The sequence below is a fragment of the Triticum dicoccoides genome, chromosome 4A (genome assembly GCF_002162155.2).
Source record: "Triticum dicoccoides isolate Atlit2015 ecotype Zavitan chromosome 4A, WEW_v2.0, whole genome shotgun sequence".
Lineage (NCBI taxonomy): Eukaryota > Viridiplantae > Streptophyta > Magnoliopsida > Poales > Poaceae > Triticum > Triticum dicoccoides.
In genome coordinates this window covers 3212678-3223469 of record NC_041386.1, presented here as the reverse complement: position 1 = coordinate 3223469, position 10792 = coordinate 3212678, and the positions used below count along the sequence as shown (strand labels likewise).

Genomic DNA, 10792 nt, shown 5'->3' with positions numbered 1-10792 from the left:
CAAGAATCACATGACAAGGTTGCATCATTGTCATTCCATCTATTCCTTCACTTCAGCTCTTTTGGTCATTGCAACACCAGTCTACTCCATCGTCACCCTACTCCAAATCCGCCCATGTTTCCATCCGGCTCCAAATACGGCCATTTTTTCTCCATGTCTTTCATGTTGTATCAAGTTTGTACTTTCAACCTCAGAATTTTCATTGTTCAGAATGAGGAGGGTTTCCAGAGTTCACTTCTTTGAGAGAGAACACAACACATATTGATACAGATTAGTGATGAACAAAAATTTCTTTGTGTTATTTATAACGATGAATACCAACACATGGTATGTTATTCAATGGAGTAGCAAAGTTGTCGTGTTTGGAAAAATAAGTCTAATGTGCGTATATTGAAGTGAATCCCTGAATTAACAAATGCAAGAGGAAAAGATGACTACTCCCTCTAGACGGGTGCATGGGGCATCCACAGGTTCCTAGATCATCAAGTTGACCAACGCATTATACAACAAAAAACTATATGTTTAGGAATTTTATCCGAATACGAATTCAGTGTCTATTGCCCACACCCTTAGTCATTCCAATCATTGCCCCCCTTGCATCATATCACTGTCACCTTTTTCTCTCTCCCCCACCTCTCTCTCTCTCCTATTGCATCTCATCGTAACGTTGTTCCCTACAACCATCGATCCACTAACATCGTCTCCAGCAATGGGCGAGGGCTATGGTGCCTCTACTTGCACGAGGAAAACCTTTAGTGGGCACGAAAATGAATCCAACACACCTATGTTGCACCTCCCATTTTGGCGCTGTCTCCTGGTCCCTCTCCTACTTTGGGGAGTTCGGAGACAAGCCAGTTGCAATGCGAGCGATGTGCCATGCCTGGACCCCATGCATTGCAACGGGGGCATAGATATTCTATTGGTTCAATATCAATCTTGTCCGACATATACCTTACATCCACCATATTCTAGATTTTGATAACATTTAATTTGATTATATCATGGTAAGAGAAGGTAAGAAAAGTTTTGATTCAGTTAAAATTCTGGTAAGATTGATTTGATATGATTGAGTTAATGCAAGACACGGTTATGGAAAAGTATCGATTTCGTGTAGATTATTCCAATTTACTATATTTATGTTGGTTTTTATTTTGTGCCACGTCGGTTGGGGATACCAAAAACCAACAGGAAACCAAAGAGGGGACGGGAACGTGAGGTGGAAAAAACCGAGAATGAGGGGAGGCGATGGAACAAAGTCCCATTTAAAAGTAGAGATATCATACATTTCATTCCATAGGTGTAAATTACTCTCTACGAAACTATATTTTGTTTCAAATCTTGATAATCCTTCATATGGTTTTTCACTTCCTTTTTTTATGGTAAATAATTTATTTCCGGTCAAATTACTTCTATCGCATTATTTCATTATCTCAACGCATTTTATGACTTCGAGGATATAAGAATAATCTAACATGTAAAATAATTCTTTCTTAGGTTTCAAATAAGTCACCAGTAGGTCAAAAAAATAGGTGAAATCTTGCCAGGCAGGCAGACACACAACAACAGCCGATGAGTGCCGCTTAAGGTCCAATGAAAATAACATAAGTTGTGGAAAACAGAATTGTCAACTCTCTATGCTAGTTTTGCGACTCTGTACATTAAATTTAGATACATTTTACCTATCTTCTGTTATATGTCATCGTTCGGGCAGACGCCGTGCTCCGACAGCGTCATCGTCCAGGTGGATGCGGCCCTCTGCGAGACGATGTGGATGACATCAGGTGCGCCACCACCCGGAAAGAACGTCGTGGACAGCAGGAGGCCACCCTACATGAGCACGTACATCATCCTCGGTGTGTCCACCGCCGAGTTGTCGTTATGGTCGAGTGCGTGGACCACGCCGTCGCGAGAAAGCTGATGTCAACACAGATGGATCTCAACCATGGCAGCAAGCACATCAAACAAACACACATTAGCAAGAAAGCACACATACCTTCATCTTGGGATCCGGCCGTCTAACGTTGACTTGCCTGTCGGGACAATCTAGCCGTTGCCATGCTCACCGTAGCCGAATCCACTATCCCCGGCCAGGCAACCATAACCTCACCCATGACCATGTACCTCACAGGCACAAAACGTCACCCATACCATGCCCACGGGCCCGAAATCCCATCCATACCCAAACCCACCAGGTACCCATAGGGCAACTCGACAATATGCGATATTATACCCTCAATAATGGCAAATAAACATAAAACAATGATTTTAATTCACAGTTGACAAGCTCACAATCACAACCACATATAAATAGCATGACTATGTTTGCAAAAATGGTAGCCTGACCATAGTAAATAACACGTTTACATGTGTAACCAAGAGGCAAATAGCAACTGAAAATTATTTAAAATAAAGTACAGCGCCAAGTCTTCGAACATGATTTTAGTAAATAAAAAGTGCACTGTCCACACAACCGCCAACCAGTAGCTCCAGGTCTTCATTCTCGAGTGATGACTGAAGTAGGTTCGTCTTACACGCGTTATAGACCAAAAGAACATGATTTAATTAATTACACAGAGAATCTTACAATTTAAGTGAAAAATATCTGAAGTGCAAACAACAAGGTTGTAATTTTTTTTACCATTTGTTCTTCATCATCCTCTAGAACACTCTGAAATTCTGCAAAGCGAGTGGAATTCCAATCACCTAATGTCTAACCAACAATTATTATATAAATAACAAGGTATTTGCACAATAAAAATAAGAGGCAAGTGCAAATATTGAGTACCTAATAGATCCGCATGAGACTAATCTTGCGTACACTTGAGAGCTTCTGAAATATTAGGAGTAAGACTTGAGATTCAGACGCTGGAGTGACTTGAGATTCAGACGCTCCATCTTGAGAAGCCAGTGAACCTTTCCATATCACAGATGAGCCTTGCGCTTCATCTTGAGAAGCCAGTGAGCTGTACATAATACACAACAGATAAGTTTAAGAATTGTACAGAAAATAGTATTCAATTTTAGTAAAAGTTAACCAAATAAGTAGAATGTAAAACTCGAATTATGGTGATCCCACAATAGTCTTCACAATCATAGGTACCAAACCAATCACTAATTAATTTTCTTTCGAGCAAACATGCAACACCTGAATCTTCATTGAAGATGATAGTAATCGATTAATTAACCAAACATGCACACATGGATAGATCCACGTACTTGCATACAGTAGTATAGGAATACGAATCTGTACTACTACGTATTGATATTACAGGAATATAAGCAAGAATCATGCCTTGAATGAAGCCTGGTCCTTGAAGCGGCCATGCTCTCCGCCATGGTACATGCTCCCAGCCTGCCTTGCTGGTGTGGCCTGCCTTGTCGTTGCTGAACCCTTGTACCTCGATCGCTTGCCGTCGCAGCCGTTAATTACTTCGTGATCGTGAATGGTGATCTATGGGGGGTATCTATAGATGGCTGGCAATCAGAGGAGACGAGAAGATACGATGGACTGATGGAATAATTTACGGTGCGGTAATTTACTTTCCACCTTTTAACAAAAAACATATGGTGGGATAAGGAAAGTTAAGATTTTTGCCATAACTTTTTTGTGATTTTGGGAAGCGTGGCCCATAACCACGCTTGATTGTTAGAAAATCTGTAAGACGGAGATCTTCATTCCAAGAAGGAAAGAATCATTCGTAATGAGGAAATACAATTGCCAAGATGGAAAAACAAAAGGAAGGGTTATGGAAATTGATTTGGTTTTTAATGCGAAGGGTGCTGGGATGTGGAACGAAGAAAAACCGGTTGAAAATAAACCGGTTGAAAATAAACCGGTTGAAAGTGGGGGGACTATTTAACCAATTCGTCCATTAGGAGTAGAGATTATGTGTATTATATTTGCCACCAGAACTGAGGGAATTAATTTCATGTAAATCGACCAGCCACAGCTCCAAGAATACGCGGACGAGGTGGCTCGGGTCGGCGTCGGCGCTGTCCAGCGCGGGCCACGGGCCCGCTTCCAAGTGCACGTGAAATGCACGTCTTCACAAATATTATAACCAGATGTGAGAAATCACATGCATAGAAAAGACATTCTGATAGCAATCCAAATACCATACTCAATTGAATACCTAACCTGGACAATACTCTTATTTCTATGCGCCAGAAAAAATGGAATAGCAAAGCTAAGTATGCCTACATACGCTCAGATTATATATAGGAATCTTGGGTGAACAATTGCAACAAAGCACTAAGCAGCGATAAATTTAAATAAAAAATTCATTAACTATGCAGGCAGCAGGCTTGTTACAACATAGAGAGATAGGAAAATGTCACCTCCAGTAATGTAGCGCAAAGGAGTGGAACGAAGCATGAATGAGCGGTTGTCTGTTCTTCTCCATGTACATGGATCAGCAGTAGAGGCCAAGTATATAAGTACTTGACTGAACTCCACTCTTCGTGTACGGAGAGCCATGTCACCTTCTCGCCGCTGCAGCATGGGAGGACGGCTGGTTCACGTGACCCTCCAGCTGGGGGATCCATGGTGGCTGACCATCGAGCTCGAGGCAAAGAAGTTGAGGGAAGCAGTGGCGAGATCCATGCCGTCCAACCGGGCGAAGAGGAGGTCGCCGGGGAGGGACACATCGGCAAGATCCGGTCACCACGCGACCTGAAGAGCAACAGTGATCTCCACAAGCTGTAGGCCGACGGCGTGCTCCATCCCCTGCGATGGGGTGACCATGGCGGTGGCCACAGCTCCTCATGCTCGCCTCGATCTCGGCGACACACCCGTAGTGTAGGAGGCAGCAACGACCTCGACGAAATCATGGCCTCCATCCGGGAACGCATGAACGACCTCGGCCCCGTCGCTACTCCTTCCGCCGTAGCCGCACGCGGCAGCGGGCCGTGGGTAGGAGGGCAGGCGGCGTCGCCTCGGCTGACGGCAGGGAGCAGCATTGATTTCGGGTAGGTGGCATCGCGAGGACGGCCGCGGCCGCGGGGAAGCACCCCGATCATGCTGCCAGGCCAATCCTTCTCCTCCGATCCCCTATCCCCGAAGATTGCGCCGCCGCCCCGGTCGTGTTGTTTTCATATATTATGCCATTTTTTCCTGTACCTAAACAAACGCGGGCGAGCGGATGGCAGAGTTTTGGTCCGCCCTCTAAAATTGCTAAACGCACTTTTGGTGAGGATTATTGTTAATAAATGAATTCAATCATGTCACTCTAAATAAATGGATTCAATCTTGTGACTCTAATTACTTCGGATTGTTATGTGCACACTAAGCGGGGTGCAGTTAGGAAAGAAAATGTTTTCTAATTAAAGTGAATGAGTGATTTAAGGTAAGGTTAATTAATTTAGATTTGATTTTTAGTGATTGTTAGTAAAGTATGATGCGTCTTTAAAATCTTTTATTTGTTTCCTTAAAATCTATTATTTGTTTCCTAAAAAAATTTGCAATAATGGACGGTATCGGTTGATTTGGATAAGTTAGTAAATTTAGATCCGTGATTGCGTGCACGTTTGGAAAGTGCTGATTTGCAAGGAAAGAGCTGAGGGGTAAATAAACCGGTGAATAAGAAACCAGCATCGAAAAAAATCTACGACGGTTAACCTACGAAAAAAAAAACCGGACGAAAGTGGTGGGACGAAAAAAAACCTGGAAGCGAGACTACCAACTGCTCCATTAGGAGTAGAGGTGCGACACCAAATGACACGAAAATGCGTGCGTACGTGCATGCTTTCCCTCTCGCTCTCATCGATGGGCAGGGCAACAGACCTTTACCGTGAGGTCCCTGACCAACAGGACGAAATGTCAAATATGTACCCACATCCGTCGAACGAAACCTACTGTACACAGATGGTTATAGGTGCAGACGTGCAGTGTCCACGTCGTTTTCTACTTTGGTGATCATGCCGGCCCAACGTGCAGCCACAGCAAGTAGTAGAATCCTTCTAGTATAAATGGCTCGTGCCCCTCTAACCCGTTCACCAAATCAAGCTAGCGCGCGCACGCACTACTCGAGGTCACAGACGGTTAGAGAGTGCTGTACGAATTAACGTACAGAGAACACTGGAATTCGATCGATGGAGATCACGAGCAGCACGATGGTGAAGCCGGCGTACGCTGTGCCGCACCCGCTCACCGGCGACAAGGTCTCGCTGACCGTCTTCGACCGCGCCGCTGTGGACACCTTCGTCCCCACTGTGCTCGCCTACCGCGCGCCGGCGCCGTCCAACGATGCGCTCAGGGAGGGGCTCCTCAAGGCCGTCGCGGCGTACCCTCACCTGGCAGGCCGCTTCGCCCTCGACGATCAAGGCCGGCGGTTCCTCGACGTCAACAACGAGGGCGTGCTCCTGATCGAGGCTGCCGTCCCGGTCGACCTGGCGGACGTGCTCGTCGACGGCCGCATGGCCGCAGGCGTCGAGGACATCTACCCGGCGATACCGGAGGTATCTGTTGCTTGGTTCTGCTTCTGTCACGACTCACATGCATGCATGCACTGAGAACGTGCATGCATGGCCGCTGCAGCCGCTTATACGTTTTTTTTTTTTGCCTATGCAGGTGAACATTGGGGCGGCGCTGCTGCAGTGCAGATCCAGCTCAACAGGTACAGGTGCGGCGGTCTCGTGGTCGGCATATGCTCCCACCATCAAGCCGCCGACGGCCACTCCATGAGCATGTTTTTCACCGCGTGGGCGTCCGCTGTACGCGAGCGAAAGGACTTCACCACGCCGGCCCCATTCCTCGATCGTGCGAGAACCACCGTGCCTCGAAGCACGCCGACGCCGGTGTTCGACCACCGGTCACGGGAGTTCACGTGTGGAGACGGGGACACCTATGCCGTCGTCCCCATGGACAGGATCAAAAACCTCACGGTGCACTTCACGGCCGAGTTCGTCGCCGACCTCAAAGCCCGTGTCGGCGCCCGCTGCAGCAGGTTCCAGTGCCTGCTCGCCCACGTCTGGAAGAAAATCACGGCGGCGCGGGACCTGAAGCCGGAGGAGTTCACCAAGGTGAGGGTGGCCGTGAACTGCAGGGGCAGGGCCGACCCTCCCGTGCCGATGGATTTCTTCGGGAACATGGTGCTCTGGGCTTTCCCAAGGCTCCAGGTCCGCGACGTCCTGAACTCGAGCTACGGCAGCGTGGTCGGCGTCATCCGCGACGCCGTGGCGCGCATCGACGACGAGTACGTGCAGTCCTTCGTGGACTTCGGCTGAGTGGCGGACGCGAACGGGGAGGAGCTCGTCGCGACGGCGGCCGCTGCCGGCACCCATGTTCTGCCCGGACGCAGAGGTGGACAGCTGGCTGGGATTCAGGTTCCACCAGCTCGATTTTGGCACCGGCGCGCCGTCCGCTTTCATACCGCCGGACTTGCCTATCGAGGGGCTCATGATCTTTGTGCCGTCGTGCAAGGCGAACGGCGGCGTCGACCTCTTCATGGCCGTCGCGGAGGAGCACGTCGCGGCGTTCGAGCAAATCTGCTACTCATTGGATTGATCGAGATTTATGGTCTTGTAGTAGCTGTTTGGTTCACCTTTTATCGACGGATTTCGCTGTCGTGCAGCAGAATCTAAACCAAAGGGCGAACCCAGCAAAATCCGATTTCAGAAATTCGCTGTCAAAATCTAAACCAAAAGCGGAAGCAGCCCAAAACATACTTTCCAAAATCTGATTCCGCCGCGGACCAAAATCTGAAAAAGATGTATCAACTGGTTTGCCAAATGACCTACATCTTTTGCACATCAGATTTTTCACAGCAGATTTTTCACAACTGCTTTTAGAAATCCACAGCCGAACCAAATACGACCGTAGTATAGCGGCCAGATGGCGCTATTATTGCAGGAGTTTCTGTTTTGCAATGCCTTTTCATGTAATATATGAATTTCATGCTTCATAAGCGTGTGCTGGCTGTCATAGAGATTTTTTCCCTCAAAAGAGGAGTAAATGAAATCGTGGGCTTGACTGTTAATCTGATTTTGATGGCTGTAGAGTTGTTTAGTTGCATCATAAGACATAATTACGTGTGGTGCTCATTTGATTATTAGTATTCTCTCCCACCGTGTAGTCGATTTCAATTGGAAAGAATTGTTTTCAGGTTGCTATGTTGGTCCAAGTATGTTCTTCATTTGATAGGTACAGCAGCTCCCCATGACATGAAGACATTGGTTGACTTGCCTGTGTGGCAAATCTGATAAATGCTGCTGGCTACAATGATTAAAAATCATAACATGGTATTAGCTTGTTTCAATGATTTGTAATTGCTGTGTTTTTTCACACGATTTCCTTTTACAATAAAATGTTTGTTTCTTTTACGATTTCCGTTTTGATTTGACCACCTGAGTACTCTCCACAAAGTTTAGTTTTCCTAATCTTTTGGGTGGAGTTTGTTTTCTGTCAGTTCTTTTATTTTTCACACTTATTTGTATGCATATTTTTGGGGGAGTGTTATGTAAAAAAGGAAAAATAACAAACACAAATTAGTTCATACTCCCTCCGCCCCATAATATAAGAGCGTTTTCAAACGCTCTTATATTATGGGGCGGAGGGAGTAGATCTTAATTGAAAGGGACAATTAGTTAAGGCAAGTTTTGGGCGTTGTGTGTGCTACCGTCGTCAGAGAAAGCATATTTAGTAGAAAAATGACATCAAAGAAGTTCTACAACGACATGTTAGAGGATATCTAGTTTTGAAGATAAGAATTTGTAGTTTGGATAAGAATTTGTAGTCGTTAGCTTACAGAAGGAGTAGTTATATTATTTCTCAACATGCATATATTACAACTCACCATCTTTGCCACATCATCAATCCTTCTACTTCTACTTCTCCCAGCATGCATGCAAAATGCTACATTCATTGTATAAATATTTTGTAACTATATAATAATCAAATAAAACAAATCATATGTCTTTTTAGTTTTTGTAGTTTAGAGTAATTTTTAGTTTTAATTCTCATATCCAAATTCCTGATAACAAAAATCCAATCGGAATATATTGTAACCAATTTTCGTAGCAACTCACGGAGAGCAACTAACTGGAGGTTACCCCTTGCGGGGGACCTTAAGGGGTCACTTCGGGTGTGCTGGGAGCACGCAAAGTGCCGCGTCTACCGCCGTCACATGTTGCATGCTGGGCGCCCCTTTGGATTTCATTTGTTTTGTTTCTCCATACGCGTTTTTCGGTATTAGATGGTACTTTTTAGGTTTTCTGACTTTTCGGTTTTCACCTGGTTTTCCCTAGGTTTTTGAAGAAAAAGTCACGGATTTTTTTTGGCACGGAAAAACAATTTATGCTTCTATGAGAAGCACATATTTGCTTCCCATGGAGGCACACGTTTATTTTCGCGAGAAGCACAACTCAGAAAAGAAAAGAAAATCTACGCTTCAATAAGAAGCACATATTTGCTTCTTGTGAAAACAAATATTTGCTTCCGTGAGAAGCACAACTGTGCCTTGTACAAAAAGTATGCTTCCACAAGAAGCACATATTTGCTTCTCATGAAAGCACAGATTTGCTTTTATGAGAAACACAGTTGTGCTTCTTGGAAAGAGAAAATTGTGCTTCCACGAGAAGAACAAATTTGCTTCTCGTGGAGGCAAAGATTTGCTTTCACAAAATCTCGGAAAGGCGGGGGGGTGGATTGTGCTTACACGTTTGCATAAATTTGCTTCTCATGAAGGCACTGATTTGCTTCTGCGAGTGCTTATCGAAAAGGAAAAAGGTAAATAAAAAGTGCTTCTGGCTCTGGTTTTTACTTTCGGTTTTTTCGTAAAAAAAAAGTTCATTCAAACCTATTAATATGGTATCTAGTTTCGAAGATCTCGACGCGAAAAACCCAATGATGAAAACGGTTTGGAATTTGGACGCATGATTTAAGAGATAAAACATTTTGAATAGATGAATCTATGGGAAAAAAGGAAAATTACCTAGTTGCGACAAGTGGCGCTAGGCGTGGAATTCAAGCCGAGTCGAGCCAGCTCGACTCGACTCGCTAAAGCTCGTTTCATTAATGAGCTAGCTCGACTCGACTCGTTACTATAACGTGCTCAAATTCAAGATTGGCTCGACTCGTATAACTCGCGAGCTGGCTCGTTTAGCTTGTTAAGCTCGTTAAAGATATGAACATTAGAACTTACAAATACGATAAAAAGATTAACTAAGAATTTAACATGTGCATATGTGGTCTTGTACGTGTGAGTCCCCTGTGTGGCTCGGCCTTGAGTGGCTGGGCCTTGTGTTGGGACGCAAGGTGTTTAGAGGTTGTATTTTACTATCCCTAAAAAACATTGATTTTTTTATCGAGCTTAACGAGTTACCCGAGTACTTATGAGATCGGCTCGTTTAACTTGGTATTTAAACGATCTTAAACTAAAACTCGGCTCGGCTCGTTATTCTTCGAGTTCGAGTCGATTCAAGCCGAGTCACGAGCTACTCGTTTAGCTCGCGAGCTTCGAGCTTTTTTTCCAGCCCTAAGTGACGCATATGCAATGTGCCACTTATTAGCGCTTGAGATGGTGAAAATGACCTTTGCACAGGATAACTCTTTACTAGTGATTTTGCAACACACATGTCGGTTCATTGGGGTTGACTACGCGCCCCAGGTCAGGATCATATCACAACTATACACATAAATATCCCACCACCTGACAAAGGCCATCCTTAACTAGTGATTTAGCAACTCACGTGTTGGTTTATTGGTAGGGGAACCAGATGGGCCGGCCCAAGCGCGCAGGAGGCCATGGCCTCGTTTCTTTTTCTGATTTTATTCTTTTTCTTTTTCTACTTTTGT

General features: G+C 45.1%; 1 pseudogene; it reads left to right on the top strand.

The window, feature by feature from the left end:
* Window positions 1–6090: 6090 nt before the first annotated feature.
* On the top strand, window positions 6091–7673 carry LOC119288487 (annotated as a pseudogene).
* The last annotated feature ends 3119 nt before the right edge of the window (window positions 7674–10792 follow it).